This window comes from Globicephala melas, chromosome 4 (genome assembly GCF_963455315.2).
Source record: "Globicephala melas chromosome 4, mGloMel1.2, whole genome shotgun sequence".
In the NCBI taxonomy this organism is placed as follows: domain Eukaryota; kingdom Metazoa; phylum Chordata; class Mammalia; order Artiodactyla; family Delphinidae; genus Globicephala; species Globicephala melas.
The window spans coordinates 29,215,346-29,236,512 of record NC_083317.1 but is presented as its reverse complement, the minus strand read 5'-3'; positions in this window follow the sequence as shown (position 1 = coordinate 29,236,512).

Here is a 21,167-nt window from a genome sequence, read left to right as displayed (position 1 = left end):
CACTACCAGACGTGGACCTGCCCACTAGAGAGACAAGATCCAGCCTCATCAACCACAACACAGGCACTAGTCCCCTCCACCAGGAAGCCTACACAACCCACTGAACCAACCTTAGCCACTGGGGACAGACATCAGAAACAACAGGAACTACAAACCTGCAGCCTGCAAAAAGGAGACCCCAAACACAGTAAGATAAGCAAAATGAGAAGACAGAAAAACATACAGCAGATGAAGGAGCAAGATAAAAATGCACCAGACCTAACAAATGAAGAGGAAATAGGCAGTCTACCTGAAAAAGAATTCAGAATAATGATAGTAAAGATGATCCAAAATCTTGGAAATAGAATGGAGAGAATAAAAGAAACGTTTAACAAGGACCTAGACCAACTAAAGAGCAAACAAACAATGATGAACAACACAATAAATGAAATGAAAAATACTCTAGATGGGATCAATAGCAGAATAACTGAGGCAGAAGAACGGGTAAGTGACCTGGAAGATAAAATAGTGGAAATAACTACTGCAGAGCAGAATACAGAAAAAAGAATGAAAAGAACTGAGGACAGTCTCAGAGACCTCTGGGACAACATTAAACATTAAACCCAACATTAAACATTAAACCCAACATTCGAATTATAGGGGTTCCAGAAGAAGAAGAGAAAAAGAAAGGGACTGAGGAATATTTGAAGAGATTATAGTTGAAAACTTCCATAATATGGGAAAAGAAATAGTCAATCAAGTCCAGGAAGCACAGAGAGTCCCATACAGGATAAACCCAAGGAGAAATACACCAAGACACATATTAATCAAACTGTCAAAAATTAAATACAAAGAAAGCATATTAAAAGGAGCAAGGAAAAAACAACAAATAACACACAAGGAAATCTCCATAAGGTTAACAGCTGATCTCTCAGCAGAAACTCTGCAAGCCAGAAGGGAGTGGCAGGACATACTGAAAGTGATGAAGGAGAAAAACCTGCAACCAAGATTACTCTACCCAGCAAGGATCTCATTCAGATTTGATGGAGAAATTAAAACCTTTACAGACAAGCAAAAGCTGACAGAGTTCAGCACCACCAAACCAGCTTTACAACAAATGCTAAAGGAACTTCTCTAAGCAAGAAACACAAGAGAAGGAAAAGACCTATAATAATGAACTCAAAACAATTTAGAAAATGGGAATAGGAACATACATATCGATAATTACCTTAAATGTAAATGGACTAAATGCTCCCACCAAAAGACACAGATTGGCTGAATGGATACAAAAACAAGACCCATATATATGCTGTCTACAAGAGACCCACTTCAGACCTAGAGACACATACAGACTGAAAGTAAGGGTATAGAAAAAGATATTCCATGCAAATGGAAACCAAAAGAAAGCTGGAGTAGCAATTCTCATATCAGACAAAATAGACTTTAATATAAAGACTATTACAGGAGACAAAGAAAGACACTACGTAATGATCAAGGGATCGATCCAAGAAGAAGATATAACAATTGTAAATATTTATGCACCCAACATAGGAGCACCTCAATACGTAAGGCAAATACTAACAGCCATAAAAGGGGAAATCGACAGTAACACATTCACAGTAGGGGACTTTAACAACCTACTTTCACCAATGGACAGATCATCCAAAATGAAAATAAATAAGGAAACACAAGCTTTAAATGATACATTAAACAAGATGGGCTCAATTGATATTTATAGGACACTCCATCCAAAAACAACAGAATACACATTTTTCTCAAGTGCTCATGGAACATTCTCCAGGATAGATCATATCTTGGGTCACAAATCAAGCCTTGGTAAATTTAAGAAAATAGAAATTGTATCAAGTATCTTTTCTGACCACAACACCATGAGACTAGATATCAATTACAGGAAAAAAATCTGTAAAAAATACAAACACATGGAGGCTAAATAATACACTACTTAATAACGAAGTGATCACTGAAGAAATCAAAGAGGAAATAAAAAAATACCTAGAAACAAATGCCAATGAAAACACGACGACCCAAAACCTATGGGATGCAGAAAAAGCAGTTCTAAGAGGGAAGTTTATAGCAATACAAGCCCACCTTAAGAAGCAGGAAACATCTCGAATAAACAACCTAACCTTGCACCTAAAGCAATTAGAGAAACAAGAACAAAAAAACCCCAAAGTTAGCAGAAGGAAAGAAATCATAAAAATCAGAGCAAAAATAAATGAAAAAGAAATGAAGGAAACAATATCAAAGCTCAATTAAAATAAAAGCTGGTTCTTTGAGAAGATAAACAAAATAGATAAACCATTAGCCAGACTCATCAAGAAAAAAAGGGAGAAGACTCAAATCAATAGAATTAGAAATGAAAAAGGAGAAGTAACAACTGACACTGCAGAAATAAAAACGATCATGAGAGGTTACTACAAGCAACTCTATGCCAATAAAATGGACAACCTGGAAGAAATGGACAAATTCTTAGAAATGCACAACCTGCCAAGACTGAATCAGGAAGAAATACAAAATATGAACAGACCAATCACAAGCACTGAAATGGAAACTGTGATTAAAAATCTTCCAACAAACAAAAGCCCAGGACCAGTTGGCTTCACAGGAAAATTCTATCAAACATTTAGACAAGAGCTAAGACCTATCCTTCTCAAGCTTTTCCAAAATATAGCAGAGGGAGGAACACTCCCAAATTCCTTCTACGAGGCCATCACCTTGATACCAAAACCAGACAAGGATATCACAAAAAAAGAAACCTACAGGCCAATATCACTGATGAACACAGATGCAAAAATCCTCAACAAAATACTAGCAAACAGAATCCAACAGCACATTAAAAGGATCATACACCATGATCAAGTGGGGTTTATTCCAGGAATGCAACGATTCTTCAATATACGCAAATCTATCAATGTGATAAACCATATTAACAAACTGAAGGAGAAAAACCATATGATCATCTCAATAGATGCAGAGAAAACTTTTGACAAAATTCAACACCCATTTATGATAAAAATTCTTCAGAAAGTAGGCATAGAGGGAACCTACCTCAACATAATAAAGACCATATATGAGAAGCCCACAGCCAACATCATCCTCAATGGTGAAAAACTGAAAGCATTTCCACTAAGATCAGGAACAAGACAAGGTTGCCCACTCTCACCACTCTTATTCAACATAGTTTTGGAAGTTTTAGCCACAGCAATCAGAGAAGAAAAGGAAATAAAAGGAATCCAAATCGGAAAAGAAGAAGTAAAGCTGTCACTGTTTGCAGATGACATGATACTGTACATAGAGAATCCTAAAGATGCTACCAAAAAGGTACTAGAGCTAATCAATGAATTTGGTAAAGTAGCAGCATACAAAATTAATGCACAGAAATCTCTGGCATTCCTATACACTAATGATGAAAAATCTGAAAGTGAAATCAAGAAAACACTTCCATTTACCATTGCAACAAAAAGAATAAAATATCTAGGAATAAACCTACCTAAGGAGACAAAAGACCTGTATGCAGAAAATTATAAGACACTGATGAAAGACATTAAAGATGATACAAATAGATGGAGAGATATACCATGTTCTTGGATTGGAAGAATCAACATTGTGAAAATGACTCTACTACCCAAAGCAATCTATAGATTCAATGCAATCCCTATCAAACTACCACTGGCATTTTTCACAGAACTAGAACAAAAAATTTCACAATTTGTATGGAAACAGAAAAGACCCTGAATAGCAAAAGCAATCTTGAGAATGAAAAACGGAGCTGGAGGAATCAGGTTCCCTGACTTCAGACTATACTACAAAGCTACAGTAATCAAGACAGTATGGTACTGGCACAGAAACAGAAAGATCAATGGAACAGGATAGAAAGCCCAGAGATAAACCCACGCACATACGGTCACCTTATCTTTGATAAAGGAGGCAGGAACGTACAATGGAGAAAGGACAGCCTCTTCAATAAGTGGTGCTGGGAAAACTGGACAGGTACATGTAAAAGTATGAGATTAGATCACTCCCTAACACCATACACAAAAATAAGCTCAAAATGGATTAAAGACCTAAATGTAAGGCCAGACACTATAAAACTCCTAGAGGAAAACATATGCAGAACACTCTATGACATAAATCACAGCAAGATCCTTTTTGACCCACCACCTAGAGAAATGGAAATAAAAACAAAAATAAACAAATGGGACCCAATGAAACTTCAAAGCTTTTGCACAGCAAAGGAAACCATAAACAAGACCAAAAGACAACCCTCAGAATGGGAGAAAATATTTTCAAATGAAGCAACTGACAAAGGATTAATTTCCAAAATTTACAAGCAGCTCATGCAGCTCAATAACAAAAAAACAAACAACCCAATCCAAAAATGGGCAGAAGACCTAAATAGACATTTCTCTAAAGAAGATATACAGACTGCCAAGAAACACATGAAAGAATCCTCAACATCATTAATCATTAGAGAAATGCAAATCAAAACTACAATGAGATATCATCTCACACCAGTCAGAATGGCCATCATCAAAAAATCTAGAAACAATAAATGCTGGAGAGGGTGTGGAGAAAAGGGAACACTCTTGCACTGCTGGTGGGAATGTGAATTGGTTCAGTCACTATGGAGAACAGTATGGAGGTTCCTTAAAAAACTACAAATAGAACTACCATATGACCCAGCAATCCCACTACTGGGCATATACCCTGAGAAAACCATAATTCAAAAAGTCATGTACCAAAATGTTCATTGCAGCTCTATTTACAATAGCCCAGAGATGGAAACAACCTAAGTGCCCATCATCGGATGAATGCATAAAGAAGATGTGGCACATATATACAATGGAATATTACTCAGCCATAAAAAGAAACGAAATTGAGCTATTTGTAATGAGGTGGATAGACCTAGAGTCTGTCATACAGAGTGAAGTAAGTCAGAAAGAGAAAGACAAATACCGTATGCTAACACATATATATGGAATTTAAGAAAAAAAAATATCATGAAGAACCTAGGGGTAAGACAGGAATAAAGACACAGACCTATTGGAGAACGGACTTGAGGATACGGGGAGGGGGAAGGGTGAGCTGTGACAGGGCGAGAGAGAGGCATGGACATATATACACTAACAAACGTAAGGTAGATAGCTAGTGGGAAGCAGCCACATGGCACAGGGTTATCGGCTCGGTGCTTTGTGACCGCCTGGATGGGTGGGATAGGGAGGGTGGGAGGGAGGGAGACGCAAGAGTGAAGAGATATGGGAATATATGTATATGTATAACTGATTCACTTTGTTATAAAGCAGAAACTAACACACCATTGTAAAGCAATTATACCCCAATAAAGATGTTAAAAAAAAAGGAATCAAAATAGACAAGTGTGCAGCAAGTTATGGGTACTATTATAAGACTACCCCGATCATCTAATAACAAAAGGATCTTTGATACTAAAAAGTCTAATTAGCCACTTGCCCCATGACGGCCATCATTGCTGCCATCATGTTTTATTCACACAGGCAGGTAGTAGAGATAGAGACTGATATGGGATGCCATGTGTATTTAAACCAGAGATTTACCACTTAGCCCTTAAAGCCAACTTAGAAGACACCATCTAGAGATTGGAAGATTTGTCCTTCTTCTGGAAAAGCTTCCATTGAGACAAGCAGTTCTAAGGCCACCCTGGAGACTCAATTTACTATTTGGGGTTTTAAGGTAGTTCACTCTTAAATCTCTTGGAAATGATACACATTCTTGAGAAAGGAGAAATTATCCAACTATCCTTGAACTATTCTAGGTTTTGTATTAATACATTCAAATGCCAAGTAGTTTATCATTATAGATGCACACATACCAAATTAGCTCTTGTTCTAACCTCAAAATCTGGGATAACTCCTGGCAGCTGAAGAAACGTTCTGTGGTTAGGGATATGCATTCAAGGTTGATGACTGGCACTTTCTAGTAAACTATAGATGATGGCATATGCCCTCTCACTGCCTAGATTCACCTTATAAAACACTGTTAAATAAAAGTCAGAGCTGAGTGACTTTTTTAATGACAAACTATTACACTGAAAAAGTAATGTAACCATTATTAACACCTGAAAAAAATATACAACCTCTCACTATATGATTCTGGTTTTAAACACAATTTTTAAATTATTACTTCTCTTTTATTTTCAAAAAGCCTTAAGAGGACTCTGAGAAAGCATCTAGATAATTTGATAAATATGAAAATAAATTTAGGCATGCTGAATTAAGTTAGTAATCCAACTGGTAGATGGTAACTTACAAGTTTTAAAGTCATGTAAACTGAAATAAAAGGAACATTTTCCTGAAAATGTTAAAATGCATGAAAATTAGCTGGTATATCCTAAAACCTACACAGCCTGGTATATTCTATAGCTGTAATTTAAAAAGATAGCTTTATATACCATCTGGAATTTATCCTTACACTGAATTTAAGTAAGAAAAGTACCACTTGTTATTGGAGGAGGATAATAAACTCCCACCAGAACTGACTTACATGAATGCCTATTAAAATATCACTGATGTAGAAATTAAATAATTTTTCAGCTCCAGGTGTGTGAAAGACAGAGACAATTTTCAAAGGAGTTTGGCTACTAACTTCCTCCTCCCAAAGGTCTTTGAATCAAGACAACTTTAGCCATTACTTATCCTCAAGTCTCACATTCCAAACTACATACCACTGCAACTTTAAGTTAACCAGACATTTTAAAATGAACAAATATTTAGGTAGATAGTAATGGTGAGGGAGGTCCATCTACAAGTGGGCTGGCCATGCCAGGGGTAGGGAGTGAGCCAAATGATAGTAGGTTACAAGAACAAGGGGAGAGATGAGCAGCAGAGTCCCAGTTATAATTAGAACCCAGGTATATGACATGGGATCCCTATTTCTCTCAGCAGCTAGGATTTTATTACCCTATGAGGCAGAGAGTGTGCCCTCCATTGTTTAAAAATTTAATTCCCTGCATGGTTTAGGACTGTGAACTTAATATCTATTCGTTGAATAAGTGAATAATTAATGATGACTAAAATCTGTCCACAGGTCATGTGTAGTTCTGAGGAAAGACTTCAGCTATTAAAGGATCTATTAGAAGTCTTACTTTCTAAAAAGACTCTAATTGATTATTGATATATATTGCTGACCATTTCACTCTCACATGGTAGAGAAAGCAGTGAGGTTCTCTTGGCCCTCTTCCTCTGCGTTCCACAGCCCTCTCCCCTGGTCCACGAAGGGGCAGTTTTGTGGATCTCAGTTCATTTGCACTTCTGCTAGAACCTCCTTCCATTCTGCAATGTAGCCACCTTCGCTTCTACCCAACATTCACTGGGGGAGTGGGGTGCGGGGAGCAAGAAGAAATCACCCTCTAGACGTCAAAGGGAAGAGAAGCATCATTTGGGCCACCATGACTGTCTCCTAAGCTCCAACAAATATTTCTACTGGATCTCAATGCTGTTTTCCATTGAGCCCAATCCCAAATTGGCCCCGAGTTACACAGAGGAATAAAGACTGGGAAATTATTTACCCAAACTTCCCTAACCTAACTACCAAGATGAAAAAAGTAAATGCTCAACTCACGTCCTTTTTTCTCCGTCGCATGGCGGTGCCTCCTGGTGTCGGAAACTTGACTGATAACAACCCGTAGCTCAAAAGCGTTGGTAATTTTGCCGAACCTTCTCACCTTGTCCAGTTACACCTCCAGGCAACCCCTCAGCCGGTCAGTTTAAAGCCCAGATGAACAGCCAACTTTAATTATGACCAATCAAGACTGTACCAGAAGCTGGAGTTCCTGACTACCTGATTTGCTGCCATCAGGAGGGCTAAAAATAAGAATTTGGCATCGAGAAAAGCTGATATGTAGGCAATGCCCAATAGAGACCTTTTTTTTTTTAGTTTCAAATGTATAATATCATCAGGTCCACACACCTGGGATAAAACCAGGCTTACATTTAAAGAAGCTAAAATTTTTTGACGACAATGGTAACTAATTTTACACAGGAACTTTCTTTTTAACACGCTGCTCTCCTTGTGAAACCGTGGGTTAAAACCATTTCACCTGCCTTCACTAATCAAGGTCATTTTACGACTTGCAAGTATTCCGAGCTGCACGCAGATAGCTTAAACAATAAGATGCTCGCCCGAGTTACTTTTCAGGAACTTGGAGTCAGCTGCGTCTAGTTCCCCCGGAGCTGGTTAAAACCAGATAGGACCACCAACCCTTCTACTGAGCATGCGCGGGTGTCCTCTCATTGACCTTTTGACGTCAGAGGGCCGAAAACTTGATGCTTAGAAAGGCAGAGGCCTGTAGCCTGGTTACGCATGCGCAGACAGCGGTTACCGCACCTTTTTCCAATCACGTTTTCTGCGCTTCTGAAGGGTCAGGGTGCCCTGCTTCGTTAGTGTTATACCCTGAATACTTAGAACCTCTTACCTTCAGAGAGGCGGATTTGAAATTTGTTTTCCTGGTTCCTCGCTTGGCTGCTTTGCGAATAATCACTATCTTTGCTGCAAACTTCGGCGGCTCAACATCTTGTGTTCCTGTGAGTCAGGCAGAAGGAACCTGGTTCAGGTAACACTTGTGTCTTAAATTTTGTGAGTTGCTAATATGATGCTATCTTTTTTAATGAAGTGTCCTTTTTTAAATAAAAAGGGAGTGGAAAATATACTATAATGTTTACATTATCAAAGCTGTAGGAAGGCTGTGTATATATTCCATAAGTCCCCATCATCCACCTGGTGGCCGTTTACACAAGTCGAAATTCAAATACCAAAAAAGGTAAATAAAATTTGTGTTTTCCTGGCCTTACTGGCTTCTGAGCCCAAATCTATAAAATGAGGAGTAACTTCCTAATTACTCACACTTTGCTCTGTGGAATCAAAACAGATGGATTAGAAAGGTGATTCCATAGTAAACAACTAAATGTGATCACTACCTTCTGTGCTTTCTTGGTTCATGTTTTTATTGTTTTGGGGTTTTTTTCCTTTATAAGCAGATAATACTTTTCCATAGCAATGTAAAATTTGCAGCTGCATTAGAAATGTCAATTTATTTTTTTATTTAGGTGTCTTTTCCAAAAGGTGTACAAAACAAACGAGAAAGTCTGGTGTTGGAAAGGATAAAGAAGAATAAAGCTTGAAAAGGAAGGAAAATTAGTTATATGAAACAAAAGTTCTTGAGATAAGGGAGCTAGTTACTTAGATTAAGGTTCTGTTCTAGTTTTTATTGTTTGTTCCTCTCTTAGAAGACAATATTGATAGCAGATAAGAAAGAAGGGTTTAAAAAGAAAATACCAAGGTGTTTTGAGATTGACAGTTTCATGAAGATGTTACAGAAGGTGTCCCTTTTCCAGCATTTGTCAGCATGGTGTTATATATGTGTGCAATGTGGAGAAGAGTTCACACACATTGCTGGGTGGGTGATCAAATCGTGATTCCCAGAATAGAATCAGACACTGATTCATTTTCCTCTTGAGATTCCATAATCTTAGTATCAAAAGCTGAAAATTCAGAGGAGGTGAATATATATATAATCTTTGTAAAATTAAAAATCAGGAGCCTATTACAGATAAATGTGCTTTGCTTCACAATCAATACTTAAGAACATTATAGATTTAAACAATATATACATGGTTAAAATAATATAGTCTAATATTGGATGTGTAATGTAACATTGTTCAAAATGCTTTTTAACCATGGAAATTGATCGTTAAAGCGATTATCATGGTAATTTTGGAGGTAAATGGCATTGTGGGTTATGGCAAAATGTCTCTGTTCAAATTACATGATTCTTTATTTTTTTGGCCATGCAGTATGTGGGATCCCCAATCAGGGATCGAACCCTCGCCCCCTGCAGTGGAAACGCAGTCTTAACCACGGGACCCCCAGGAAAGTCTGAACTACATGATTCTTAACAAAATAATTACCTCAAAGAAATATCTGTATCCCATGAGTACAAAAAAAAGAGCATTCTCAAATTAAGATAACTTAAATCTTGATTTAAAAAGAGACTACTTACAAAGGTGTGGGGTGATAGGAGTAGAGGCACCACAGTAAGTAGTACAGAAACTCTGTCTTAGTAGTGGCAGAGAATCCTGGGGAAGAAGCCACCTTGAGACAAGAAAGGAACATGACCTTCTTAAGAGACACAGATTGGCCAAGGAGACCTAGTAGGGAGGGACCTTGTGGAATAACCCCTGACCCCTCTCTTCCTCCCCACTAATCTCTTGAACACAGACAGAAGCCAAAGAGTAAGGGAGCCCACTGTTATATTCAATACAGGTCATTCTACTTGGATAGAAGCGGGGTAAAGTGTGGAGTACAACTCGGAATAAGGAGCAAACAGAATATTTCACATGTGCCAGTCTAGATCAATCATGTCAACAATGGGGATTTTCAGTATTTGAGTTCTCCAATGAAACTTACATGCATCGCTGTATTGTTTTGCATTTACAGTGATTCCAGATATGGGTGCAGACATGAAACTTTTATTACCTTCATTGTGCTTAAGTATGCAAAGGCTTTGGCACAACTACATACAATTTATCATATAAAATGTTTTATCATAAATTGATTTCAAATTACTTCTTCATATTAATTGGGACATCACATTTTTTAATGACTTGAATACATATGTTATGCCTTCAGTAACATTTTAGAGTAGTGAAGAGGCCATTTAAGAACTTGTTATGAAGTGGAGATATTGGATCAGATAGAGCTGAGAACCCTTGACTTAGATTTATCACTATTCATTCTAGGGCCAAGGAGGGCCCACTGAAGCTCATAGTGTCCAATTCCTACATAAAATAGGGGTTCTATTAACCAGAGGAATAAAGAATGTTTCTTATGAAAGTAAAAAGTATATCCTCTATGGCTTATAACCTATGCACTGTCTAATAATCAAATAATTAAAAGTTAAAGCCTCATGATGTGAAAGACATTTGATAAGTACTTTGAAACAAAAATATGGTCCCTGTTTTCAAGTAGTTGGCAGTCTGATTGCTGAAGCAAAATAACAGGTCTTTTGAAGAACATTAAATGGAAGAGAATGTAAGAACATCTTCTCTGTGTGTCTGCAGCGTGAGCTTTTTTTTGCTTCCTGTTAAGGGCACATTCATATGATTTAATAACTGAGCATAGAGCACCCTAAAGGATAGTTTATTATTTTATTTATTTGCCAACCAACAACTTTCTAGATCAAAAATCAGCCATCCTTTCCTCAGGAATCAGCCCTAGGAGAAGCTGTGGGCAAAGGCAAAGGGCAATTGTAGCCCCACAATAACTTTACTCTGGAAATCTCCAGGCTGTCAGTGTCTAAAGCCTACTTTTTTCTATCAGTCAGGTAACGATGTAATTGAGGTAAGCTTGGCATGCCTCGCTCTTAGTGAATCTCTGTCGCCAGCTTTTTATCCTAAGTGCTCTCAAAACACCTATTTAATGGACCTTCCTGAAATTGTGCTCACAATCAATATGAAGCTCACTGATACAGTATTTTTGGAATTCACCATTTGCTTCTTTATTAAACCTGGAATACTTACCTATCTTCAGGGTTCTAATATCCCAAACTCTCTCCTCGAGTTTCTCAAAATCACCAACATTTTTTTCCACTAGGATTCCTAGAAGACTTCTTAATAGTGTATTTTTCTGACACGTAAATTATTTTATAGCAAGGAGAATATGACATTATCTTTCCCGAACCTAAACTCACAATTACACGTCTTGTATCATCATTGAGGACCTTATCCTTAATACCAGAGATCTCTTCTTTTATAAATTTTAGTCTTGGAAATAATTTCTAACTTCTCTATAAATTTAACCAACATTCTTTACTTGTATTCTGCTATTAAGAGAATTACATAATATATTGAAGACTAAAACCTGCCCAATTTTCTGATGGGACTAGGAAGGGTTTTTTTTTTCTCCTAACTAGGCAAAGATCCTGATTTTTCATGCCAAAATATAGGCAAACTCAAGCATTCAGGCTCTGAGATTCTAAGAAACTTGATACAAGTTGGCTTTGGGTAGTTCTAGTTTCTAAATTATAACATGGGCATGTAAACATGAAGGGGAAAATCAACTATTACTATGTAAACTTCATGCTATTCAAAGGAAACTATGTATCCATGTGTTTGGGCTCACAGAGCAAGAAGTTTAGCTTGCTTGGATGTCACAAATGAAAACTTCTATTGCTATTCATAGAATTCTAATACAGTTAAGCCATCTCCAGAGTAGCACCCATGGGGAAAAGAACATATGGAAAACTAATTGTTTTTTGATTTGGCATTCCTCTGGATTAAATTTAGCACTTTCTTTTTAAACTCTCTCCTTTTGCCGGTCATATGTAATAAACTTTCTAGCAGTACAAGAGCTACTTCCATAGGAAAGGATGGAGAGCACCACACCCAACAGGGATTCTTTGCTTGATACAGCCAAGCTAGAGCAGCTTCTAAAGGTGTGTCTGAACAGTGTTCTTCTGGATTCATATTATTCACCCAAGTATGCCCTGAAAATCCTATCTGTTTATGCCATTTATAAAGCTAAACTAAGAGGTCACAAGTGTAGCATTCACAGACTTCAGACTCTGACAAAAATTAACTGTGCAGTTCAAAGGATTTTTTTCTTATTTGTTTTACCCTTCTGCACACAGTCATAATGCTGTCTTGCTGACTGCCCTCTGGGAGCAAAGTCATACCAACCAGAAATACATACCTTAAAGAGAGATGTCTATTACTCTGCTATGAATTCCATCTCCTATTATGCTTTAAGGATGCTACAGGGCTTCCCTGGTGGCGCAGTGGTTGAGAGTCCGCCTGCCGATGCAGGGGACGCGGGTTCGTGCCCCGGTCCGGGAGGATCCCACATGCCGTGGAGCGGCTGGGCCTGTGAGCCATGGCCGCTGAGCCTGCGCGTCCGGAGCCTGTGCTCCACGGCGGGGGAGGCCACAGCAGTGAGAGGCCCACGTACCACAAAAAAAAAAAAAAAAGGATGCTACAAACTTGAACCATTACTATGTAGATGACATTTCCAGCAAGCCTCCAAATAACATTTTATGAGATTTCAAATGCTAAGATTATGAAGCAGTAAAAGATTTCAGGAAATAAAGAACAATATATGTATAGATGGTATTAAAACACAAATTTGCAATTATGAAAGCATATAATGAGTAGCAAGCTTTATTTTAAACACCAGTTAAGTCAGAACCGCCACACAGGGAATAAAAGTGAATATTAAACGATTGTACCAACAATAACAAACCTTTCTCTTGCATGATGGAATTTAGTATTTACTGAGGAAAGTATAAAATAAGATGCCTTCAAGAATTTGTCTACCAGAGACAGTGTGGAGAAAAGGGAACCCTCTTGCACTGTTGGTGGGAATGTAAATTGATACAGCTACTATGGAGAACAGTATGGAGGTTCCTTAAAAAACTAAAACTAGAACTACCATATGACCCAGCAATCCTACTACTGGGCTTATACCCTGAGAAAATCATAATTCAAAAAAGAGTCATGTACCACAATGTTCATTGCAGCTCTATTGACAATAGCCAGGACATGAAAGCAACCTAAGTGTCCATCGACAGATGAATGGATAAAGAAGATGTGGCACATATATACAATGGAATATTACTTAGCCATAAAAAGAAACGAAATTGAGTTATTTGTAGTGAGGTGGATGGACCTAGAGTCTGTCATACAGAGTGAAGTAAGTCAGAAAGAGAAAAACAAATACAGTATGCTAACACATATATATGGAATCTATAAAAAAAAAAAAAGAAATGGTTCTGAAGAACCTAGGGGCAGGACAGGAATAAAGACTCAGACGTAGAGAATGGACTTGAGGATGTGGGGAGGGGGAAGGGTAAGCTGGAATGAAGTGAGAGAGTGGCATGGACATATATACACTATCAAATGTAAAATAGGTAGCTAGTGGGAAGCAGCTGCATAGCACAGGGAGATCAGCTCAGTGCTTTGTGACCACCTAGAGGGGTGGGATAGGGAGGGTGGGAGGGAGACACAAGAGGGAGGGGATATGGAGATATATGTATAGCTGATTCACTCTGTTATAGAGCAGAAACTAACACACCATTGTAAAGCAATTATAGTCCTATAAAAATGTGGGAAAAAAAAGAATTTGTCTACCAAATTAAGAAGTGCATACACTGGCCAATAAATAAATAAATAAATAAAAAGCAAAATGAATATTAGTCAAACAACAAATTACATTTATTACCTTTGTATTAATAATATGTTGAACATTATTAAGCATTAACATTTCATTCTTTGAGCCAAAACATACTTAACATCAACCACACACAGCATTGATATACTATTGAGAAAATAAAAGCTTACCATCTTCCAGTTCCTACTAAAGCCGTTATGTGTTATTTCATGCAATAATTACAATAAATCTATGAGGTATACACTGACTTTATCATTTTACAGAGAAGGCAATTGAATTGTACAGAGTAAGTTGTAATGTCATCCATATAATCAGTGGCATAGTTGAGACCTGAAGTCATCAACTAGTAGAGTTTAATTTATGAAAGAAGTACAAATGATGGTTAAAAGCATGGGCTCTGGATTCAAATTCTAGCTCATCCCCCTTAGCAGCTCTGTGATTTGGGAGAAAGTTCCCTTACCTCTCTGTGTCTTATTAGTTTTACCTATGCATCAATTTGTGCCTCTTTTGTGAGCTGGTGAGTATTATGCTAATTGATGCTTATAGAACACTTAGTGCCTGGCTCTTGATAAAGATTAGCCATCTTGTACCATTTTCTTTACCTTGAATAGTTCATGGCCTCATAGAAATCAATGTCAATATGGATAAATGCTTATAAAGGCAACAGGAAGAAATATAAAACCATATAAACAACTCCATTTTACTGGAAAGCATATTTGAAATCTATGTTAAATTGAGAAGGGGAAGGGAAGGCCTCTAAGGATGAGCTCATAATGGGGGATCAGTGACTGGAAACTGATGAGGCTTGTCTAGATCATTCTCTTGGAGATCCTGAGACTTAAAAGTTTTGATAAAGGAGAAGAGATGATTGAATAGTGTTGGGAAAAGACATTTCTGAAGCCAGCAGATATGACAGTTCAATAACAAAGACAAATGCAGTACAGGGAAACAACATAACGTTATTTAATAAGTAATAACGTTATCAGGTATCAGTAATGTCTGTCCACAGCTGAGCAGACCCTTACAGCTTGGGTGAAATTGATTGTCTTTAAATGCAACTTTTAAGATTTAAAAATCTATTGTCAGTGAGTAAAGTGGGGATTACCATCAATCGGATTACCATCATTCTCGGATCATATTACAATGTAACTCTCTTTTATCACATTCCAGACATTCCTTCTTCCTCCTGAAAACATCTTTGAAAACTGTGGCATCTCTACGCCTTTTATGTCTGTCATCCATAGACCATCAGCCTCTTGCTCAGTCTTCCATTTAATCCTGAATTCTGTTTATCCTACGTCACATGCCCTCTCCCCCAATGCAGGTTCTTGACTGTATTCTTAGCACTGACTGTGGTTACTTGGCTCTTTAACCTACTCCATTCCCCGAGCTACATCTTCAAGTATTTCTCTCTGAACTTCACCTCTAAGCACCTAGGATCAATTTCTTGCTTTCCAACTATACTTTCCCAGTGCTCCAAGTATCCCCAATGACCTCTTCTACTCTTGCTTTTCATCTACACAGATGCCAAATTCATTGATCCCTCCAATTTATCACATTTTTTGCTTATTCCAAGCCCTTATGTGTCCCTGCAATCTGTATATTTCCTCAGGAATTATGGCCCCATGGTGTATTTATGACGGTAGACCGTATGTTAGGCACTATAAAAATAACAAATCCTGGCCTCTGCCTATAAGAAGCTAGTTTCCAGCCTAAAATACTGACAAGAAAGTAAAATGCAGAATGATAGGTCTCCAGAAGCTGATGAGCACGTACCCAATTCAGATTGGGAAGATCAAGGAAGACTTCTTGAAAGTGCTGATAACGTGCTGTGACCAGAAGAACAAACAAAAAAATTAGAAATAAATAGAAACAGAGGATCCATGAGTGTAGAGAAAGGACATCCCTGTAGGCCAAGGAAGCTTGGAGTTGAGAGAAGGCATGAAAACATATAGGAAAGTTCATTAGCTCAATATGGTTGGAGAAAACAGTATGAAAGGAAAAGCAGGAGAGAAAGCTATAAAGAGAATTTTATCACAATAGGGTCTATATAAAATGCTAAGCTATTTGGACTTCTTCCTTATGGCTACAAGAAGACCTAGGAGAACTTGATGTAAAAGAATGGCATGCTTAGATGTGTGTCTTAGAGCACTCATACAGCAGCGTGGAAGACTTAGGAGACAAAACTTCCAACGACATGAGATTGTGCAATCAGGTACCATCAGTGGAGATAGAAGGAAAGGGTTATAGAGGTTAAAGAGTTGGAATAGATTGGCTATGGAGGACAAGTGTGCATTGGAGTAGAGGAAAAGATGCTGAGTATGACCCATGGCTAGAGGTGGATGACCCAGTGGCTGGTGTGGCTTTCACAAAAGATTGAGAAGTAATAACCAGAGAAGTAAGGAGAAAATTATTGGAGTGTTATATTTCCTTCTTGGTAGAAACCTAAGTAAAACGTATAATCAGATACTTGATCTTTTAACTGATCTCTACTTATATTGCTCCTGAATTAACATACATTTCAGTCTGAAAAACTGCTCAGCACTTTTGGCTGGCAGGTTATCTATTATACCCAGGTATTTTTGCTAACACCAGCTGAGGTATAGGTTTACCGAGGGTGCCTAACCTGTTCTCTACCATATATACCGTATTTTATCATTGTATGTACAAGATTATTTAAATACTATGAGCATCAATAACAATATAAATTTAGTTATAAATACTGTGAAGATTAAAGGGATGCTTTTTAAATGGCTGTCACATCTTAGATGCTGAGTTTGCAGTATGTGTTTCTAATAAACAGAATAATTAAACAAACTATCTGATTCATGATTGTCTATAGGGGAGAGACTTTAATATTGCCCTGAAACTTAGAAAACAAAGGACCATCAGAGGAGTGAATGGTGATCCAGAGTCTGTACAACTTTAGCATAAAACACAGTTCACCTGAGTCAAACATTATTGCTTTAGGGAATTACACTTTTTAGTCAATATCCAAAATTTATAATTTCAAAAATAAGGCATTGGTCTAGGAAAATTACCATTGCATATATGAAAAAATGGGGAAATCTTCCCGAGTGTAGAAATTCTAATTATTTCCTTCATCAGCTGTTTCCAAATGCAGCCCATGGAAAGCATACGTTAGGGTTATTTGGAAGGACATGCAGAAGTAATACATATCCTCAACTCCCCAACCCAGAGATGTAGGAGAAATGCTAAAATCCTGCCCAATCACAGATAGATATCTCTATGTTATAGTGTTGTCAGTAAAGGCTTCTAACAATGCCTCATGGTTACACCAGATTTGATCATTAAAATGACTCATAAATGGTTCTTATTATTCACATCACATATTAAAATAATATTTCCCAAACTAAATATTGTCTTTCATGAAAATTAGCCAGAAAATGATGACCCAAGCTTAGTCCATAATAACTGCAGAAGCATTCAAGGCATACCAATGCCTCCTGTGTTGAGAGATTAACAAGAAATTACATGTTATAATGTAAAATTTTATCTCATTTGGTAACAGGTGATCTTCATTTTGCAGCAATAGAGAATTCTAGAATTTATGAGATTCCAGTTTCTCAGGAAGCTGACATTTCAAGAGGAAGCGTAAGGGAAGGAAGAACGTCAACCCTCATTTCAGGTAATCAGAATTTAGCAAATATCCTTCCTTTGTTGAAGTCGCAATGGGCACTTCAATGCTATCATTAATTCTTTCATTATTAGATAATACTATGGGAACTTCACGGGAAATAGGCACTATAGCTCCATCACAAATCGAAACAAGGTCTTTTTTATGAGAAGCATCCCCATAAAAGCACAGTTGCAAGATCACAACTCCTAGATAATTTACTTATTACCTCTGCAGATCATGAATTATCTGATCAGCTTTCCTGTATCTTCACTTGTTCACATTTGATTCCATCATTCTATCAGTTGTTACAGAAGCATCTTACATTAACTTCCCAACTACTGTTTCGTATAATGTTGCCTTGCCATCTTGAGCAACAAAATATAGGGCTCACTCAATGAGGTGACGTAGACTCTGGCCTGTGCAGTCTTGCTTATATATGGCACCCTTTTCTACCAACACCAAGGGCAGCCATACCTACAACCATCTAGAGAACACTGAAATGGGAGAGTCCATAGATCAAAAGGCAATAATAAAGGGTTAGTGCAGGATAAAAAGGCTACCTAGACTCCTGCTTAATCCAAATCTGAATAGATTCAAAATGCTGGTGCTATTCATGCCTCTTCAACAGTTCCAAATCTATTGATTTTTCTGGGCTACACCTTCCACTGCTAAAATTACTAAATGTATAGGAAATACTACTGAATGTTGATAACCTTGTTTTGTGCCTTTGAGCGCCCTTATCTATAGTTGTGTGTTTCAGTGATCTAACTTGGGTTTAGACCCTAAACTTTACTTGCCTTGATAAGGTAAAGTTGTTAAGATTCTGCTTATTTCTTGATTGTTATCATATCAACACTTGATTTACTGAATTCAACAGTGAGAATAACAAATAAATACATTCTGTAACCTGGACGCATCTTAACCAGGCATGTTCCTTGGTCGTGCTATGTACAAAAGTGTGTGGAGATAGATGACCTGCAATGCTGCATTTGTTGCCTGTGAAACCAATGGGAAAGGCAGGCTACTGAGGTTTACTTATGCAAAGGCATATTTCCCACCAGCAGTTTTGGGAAGCTTTACCCACAGCCCATATATCTTTTGATATGTGGGTTACCTCTAAGGGAGAAAAACTGAACACAAGCATCAAATTTACATAGAGCTGGACCTGTCCCAGAGCTTTTGCATAAATTTTCTTATTAAGCAACTGTTGTACGTCAGCACATTCACACTATCAAACTTCAAAACAAGAGACCAAATTGTATATTTTGTGTTCTGTAAAATTTGATAAAAATATTTTTAAGCTTATACTCTTACAAATGCTGTTATTAGATTTTTATGGCATATTAGGATATGCCAATTAGGAGATTACTTTCAATTTAATTTAACCAGCCCCCTGCGGGTGGGCTAATTAGTTATACATCACAATTATATTGGTGGCCATGGGTCTCACAAGAAGGTCCTAAGAGTGTTATTTCACCTACAAGGGCATGAATGAAGAGACTTAATGAAAATCAGTCATTACAAAGGAAGAACTGTGGTAGCCTAGCTTTTCACTTGTAAAATCCAATTAATTTTACCATTTAATATTTTAACCTAGCAGGCATTCCTCTTATAAACATGTAAGAATAGTAGAACTTGAAACTTGCTAAAAATCCAACTATAAATGTCCTATACACTTTGACGGAGGTAGCTGTTTGGAGTTGAGCTTTTGCCAACTAGACACCCCTAGAAAATCTTGGGGGGGAGTTTTCAGGAAGTCATCACACCCCCTAAACATCAAGGTTATTGCTTTTAACATAAATATAAATAATTTATCCACTATCAACCACTTTCAACAGTCCAGTAAGTAGTCTTTATTGCTCATTGCACTGGCATGATATACATAAACAGATGATCCATCTTCTGTGGTACATTCAGAAAGTTCTACCTGGTAAAGTCAAGTTTGGAAGTTACCTTCCATGTGATATTTTTCTTATAAAAATATGTCCACTTAAAGGCCTATTTCTATCTTTTTCTCATTTTCACCTCCAGCCCATCTTTTGTCTCCTGCCTGTACCTCATGATCAGTGCCCTGTAGCATTAAATATTTTTGGAAATGCTTCAACATAAAGTTATTAGATATAGAAAAAAAAGTACTTTACCAAACTTTGTTTTATTCATGGATATCTTTACCTACTCAGCTATAGATAACTATTTATAGGTTCCATATGCTATTTATATGCAGTTTAGAAGAATTTTCTTCAAAATCAAAAGTTTTACATAATTAAAATTATGTGCTATTGTAACTATACAGTGCTTCCACTTGTATTTCAAAATTTAGAAATTGAAGGAATCAATGTCCAGGTGCATAGGATTTATAATACAAGAACAAAGGTTGCTACAGAAAGCTGTCTGCCTTATATATGTGTCTAATGACTGTTTATATGATTTTGTATATACCAGTAACTGGAGACCTGGACTGGTCAATAATTATATTAAACAAAAGAAAGAAATATTGCTCAAATTTCAACAACCAGCCAAACTGAGTAGGTTAACCCTTTGAATTAAACAGACACTAGACAGCCTTTACAAATTAAACATTTTCACTGTTTTAAAAAGTTATATAACCATCAGAGTATGAGGAAAAAAATGAAATAATCTACTTTAACTTTTTAAATTATATTAACCAGAGAGTGCTTATATCCTAACTTCATTAGTGTCCTTTGGCTTTAAAAAGAAATCTTTCTTTGAAAATTCACACAAACTAATGCTGGCATTTACTTGAGGTACTCTTTAACCTTTCGGACAACATTTTGAGAACTCATTAGCCACATATCACCATAATACAGGCTAGTAATACACGGAAATAATGAGGTCATTGTAAAGTTTAAATCAGTGATAGCGTGATCAGGAATTTTCGTTAACCTAAAATGCTTAATTAGCTCTAGAGGTAGAATGAAAGACAAAAATCACCACTACTGTTCCTTTGCTATTAAGAATCAGTGAAATCTATAATTAGGGAACATTAAGGAAAGGTTAAAGATGAGAATACATGCAGTCTATCTATAGGAAACCTAAACTGTTTAGGTTAATGAAATGTCTACTAATTAGCAAGTTCACAAGAACCTAACTTTTATTTTATAAATGCCATAATAGAAAGTATTAGAGCTCCATGCACACACCTGTGTCCCAACTAGATTACTGCACAGTGCTACCTCTTTCAAACTTCTATTCATTCCATTCCCCGCCCCGCAATTATCTGGATGCTATTAAGTATCACACATTTCTGGCAATTCTTCATGAAGTACAAATTTCATTTAATGATATGGATTTGAAGATGTTGAGAAACAGT